This window comes from Triticum urartu, chromosome 1 (genome assembly GCF_003073215.2).
Source record: "Triticum urartu cultivar G1812 chromosome 1, Tu2.1, whole genome shotgun sequence".
NCBI lineage: Eukaryota > Viridiplantae > Streptophyta > Magnoliopsida > Poales > Poaceae > Triticum > Triticum urartu.
This window is the reverse complement of record NC_053022.1, coordinates 411,780,325-411,785,124: the sequence shown is the minus strand read 5'-3', so window position 1 is coordinate 411,785,124 and position 4,800 is coordinate 411,780,325.

Sequence of the window (4,800 nt, the reverse complement as noted above, 5' to 3'; positions counted from 1 at the left end):
GCCAAAAGGCGCAAACGGTCCCGGGCCATGGTAAGGCGACACCCGTGGAATACCGTACGTGAGGCCGTAAAGTGATATGAGGTGTTACCGGCTAGATTGATGTGACTTGGAATCGGGGTCCTGACAATAGCACGATAATATATGAACCGCATACCTGATAACATACCCTCGATAACTTTTGTGAAAATAGCACGGTAAGAAATGAGGGTGTGGTAGTTTTGCTATCTGCCACACTGTTTTTGACATGTTTTGCCTTTAATATTTTAGCATTGAAAAACTTTTGTTTCACCTATCAAACCTGGCACATAAACTTTTCCTGTGGTAAATTCTCTATCACCACCATGATAAATGATGCGCCACCAACATGTTAACTTTTGTATACCACGTGGTACATTATGTGTAAGTAGCATGGTCATAAGCATTGAAGGCGTGATAACTTTGGTAAAAGCATCATGGTAACTTTGATCATCGGGAAGAAATTTGTTGAACCTCGGCCCCCGGTAATTTATGTAAATAGCACGATAACATTCACGCCATAGACCTGATAATTTAGATACAAACATCATGGTAATTTTAACCATTGGTGAAGAAAAATGTGAAAAGGTACCAGATAATTTATGTGTAAATAGATGATAATATACGCAGTGCACATGTGATAACTGAGGTAGAAACACCATGGTAACTTTGACCATAGGAAAGATTTTTTTTGAAAAGATACTCCGGTATCTTCTGTGTAAATAACACGGTACTATACCTCCTTCCCCTGGTATTTTTATGTGTAAATAGCATGAAAATATATGCACCACGGTAACCAAACACCATGATAAGTTTTTGACCATGGGGGAGGGGGAATTTTGCTGAAACATACCCCTAATAATTTTGTGTAAATAGCATGATATTTTAAGCACTGCGGACTTGATATGTTACCTAGAATCATCATGATAACCTTTTGTCCCGGGAAAAAGTTGTTCAAAACATCCCCGATGATTTTTGTGTGAATAACATGATAATATAAGCACCCGATAATTTACAATATAAACATGATGGTAACTTTTTACCAAAGGAAAACAAGTTGTTAAAAACATGCACTCGCCTCGCAGGGCCTCTTAGATGAACACAACACATGATGTGTCACGGAAAAGCCACATAATGTTTAGTGTCATGAGGGGCACACGTGCTCGTGGGTTGGCCCAAAAAACGGTCCACTTTGACCCGCTATAGGCGTGATAAGTTACGCAAAAACATTATGGTAATTTTTGACCTATGGAAAAAGTTACTGAAACACACCTAGGTTTTTAGGTGTAAGTACCATGATAATATACAAACTGTAGACCCGGTAACTTATATACAATCCCCATGGTTAACTTTGACCAGGGGCGAGGTTGATGTATACATACCCTGATAACTTATGTGTAAGTACCACGGTATTTTACACATCGAAGACCTTATAACTTGTGTACAAAACACAGTGGTAACTTTGAAAGGGGTGTTGTTGTTGAAACATAGTACCTGGTAAGTTCTATGTAAATAGCACGGCAACTGATGCAACACAAACCTGATAAGTTGCATGCGAATACCATGGTAACTTTGTCCTGAGGGAAAATCGTGGTAACTTTCGGTACCATTTTGTAGTAACACAGTTGTAAAAAAGGAATCAAAATGATTAGTTTCTTTAGTTTGAACAACAAATACCTAAGGGTGAGTTGGTTGTGGTGGCGCCCTTTGGTGCCAAGGAGGTGTTGGTTCGAATCCCACATTCGCAATTTTTTTATCATGTGGTAGACGTGAAGTGGCTGTTTTCTCGGGGGTGGGCACGCGAGATGTGTGGAAGAAGCAGGTTTCTCGTGCGAGCCTGCAGGGTCGTTCGGGAGAAGGTGGGGTCGAAGGAAGAGAGATCGTATGGTACTTTAGAGTGAAAGAAGTAGAGGTGTGGTAGTTTTGCTTATATGACACACATGTGCCAAATATCACAGTCCACAAAATTATACGCGAGTGTAAACTGACTAGTAAACGTGCACGTGCAACGCACGTCTTCGTCTAGATATAAAATTATACTCTCTTCGTTTTTAAATGTAAGTCTTTTTAGAGATTTCAATGTGGATTATATACAAAGCAAAATGAATGAATCTACACTTTAATATATACACCCGTATGTAGTCTTTATTGAAATCTCTAAAAACATTATATTTAGAATGGAGGAAGTATTTTTTTTAATATGTAATAATACTGATTCTTCATCAAAACATATAACAACCTCTATTTCAACTGGCGGCCGATCTACAATTACCAATGAGTTTAATTTTCTACATGAACACTCAGCACTCGTTTTCTTTCTTGCTATCTGCGCTGCTACCGGCAGCTACCGCCTCTGATGTTTTTGGCTGCTAGCTCCTCCACTTATCCTGAACCTTGCTGCTCCCGGTAGCTATGCCGCTGTCTCCCGTGCCCATCCCAGTAACCCCATCCGCTGTTGTAGGCTACCGCATACATTGTTGCTCCCGCCCCTGCTTCCGGTGCTACTGTTGGCTGCCGGCTTCCCAGGTAGCCGTAATATTGGCGATGTCGGCACTTGTGGCAGTTGACACGCACGCAACATGATATACATATAGGTTTTGTTCCCTTCGTCGTCGGCGCCTGAACCTAAAGCTTGCGGTAACAGTGTGTTGGATAGAGAACCTAAACTTTGCTGAATCTATAGTATGAATGTGATGCAACCTTGACAGTAGCTCCATTGCTTGCTTGATGTTCTAATTAGCTGATGCATTGCTTGTTGTTCCAATTGGCTGCAGCAATGATGACATACATGAGTAGATAATCAGGTGTATGTTAGCTGCAATGGTTTCAAGTTGGCCAAGTTTAATGACATTTGCAGCACTGATAGCTCTGTTTGCACACGAATACATGCAAAATGTACAAGCAAGCAACAGTTGACAATATTTACTTTAGTATCAGAGCTTGATGAACAGAGACACCACACTGCAGGATCACCACTATCTTAGCAAGAACTTACACATACTTTATTGAAACACAAATGCCACTTGAAGATAAAAATGTTACATATTCCGGTGAAGCCAAACTAAAGAAAATTAAAATGATATCTTCATTATGTAAACTCTTAGCATGACTATAATGCTGAAGTGATTGAATATTACCCATTCTATCAAAGAGACCTACCAATTTATCTACACCCTCCGTTCCTAAATACAAGTCTTTCTAAAGATTTCAATACAAACTACATACGGATGTATATGGACATATTTTAGAGTGTAGAACGCAAAGTCGCGGAGACGACCACGGAGCTGACCGCGGGGGATTTCGCGAGCCGGTGATCCGGCCGGCGGCAACTCCACATCATGGGGGCACTCGGTTCTGGGCCCTCGCTGGCTCGGACTCCGACGACTCCGACGAGGAAACCCGGGACGGCGGCGTACTCCCCGACGCCAAGTGACCACGTTTGCGAAGCGCTCAGGGTCGGCTATTCGGAGGAGGAGGTGGCCGGTTTCATTGATGAGATCGTTCCGGCGACTGATCGCGCTTGGGATGGGCTAGGCAAAGCAGATGCGATGGAGGCTCTCCGGTGAGTGGTGCATCGTCGGACGGCCCCGATGGCGATTCGTCCTTGGAAGGGACCTTTACCCAAGGTACGTCTTCCATCTCTTACGTTTGGTGATTTTTTTGGGTCTTGGAAGGTCGTTAAAGATCGCCGGAAGAAATCACGGCCGATGACGGCGGCGTCGCCGGCGCTGGATCGCGGCGAGATCCAGGCGGCTAGGATCGCTCGTTTGAAATCCTTGTTGGGCCAAGATGGGCCTGACTCGGTGTCTGTGGGCTTGGGCGCAATAGTACCTGGGCATGTGGCCCAGGATGCGAATCCAGTCCATGGGAATCGATCGGACGAGACACGGCGTGACTTGAATTCTCGAGATGAGGTGGGTCACGTACGTGAATCTCCCAGGGTTCCTGTGATCGTGGAGCCAGGTTTCCCTAGGCTCGGTCCTGGTCGCGCGAGACGAATCTCTCTGGCGCCTGCGAGTCCTGCAGTCTCCGGTGCCGACGCCATGACTGGAGGAGGGCCGCCGCCCATCAAACGAGGGCCGCACCCCGTTGGTGCTCCGGTCAATGGCGGGACCGGGCATGGCGCTCAGCCGGCCAGTGCTGCCGCAGCAGCCGGGGCCGGACGTGGCGCGCAACCAGTCCTGGCCGCCGGTGGTGCTGGCCGTGGTGCACCGACGGTTGGAGGGATCGGCGCTCTCGGGCAGGGTGGTGTACCTCCTTAGAGGCCTGTGGCAACGGGAGTGCAGCCCAGAGTTGCCGCTGGCCGGGGTGTTCATTCATCAGCACAGCAGGGGGCAGATGCAGTTATACAGGCGCCTAGGCCCAAAACGCGCCAGCCGGATGAATCGACGCAGCCACCTGCAGCCAAGGCACCGGCCCTAGGAAGGGGTCGCGGTGCACAAGGGCGTGGCAGATACAATGGATACAGCCGGGATGGTCACAATTTCAACCGATACGGGCAGTGGGGAGATGATGGATATGATGCATATGGTGAGGGACTGCACCGTGGATTTTCGTCCGGCGGCGGCCGTGGATATAACCGATACAATGAGGATGCTGGACAGTTTCAAGGTCCGCCTGGTAACTTTGTTGAAGGTGTCGCCGGCCCCCGGGATCACTTCCGAGGCGATTATTGTCGCGGTGGGAGAGGGAGACGCCCACCACCGCCCTGACAATACCCACCACCACCACCGCCTGCTATGGATATGGCTTCGGGGGAGGAGCTCGAGCACGGAGCGACTGAGG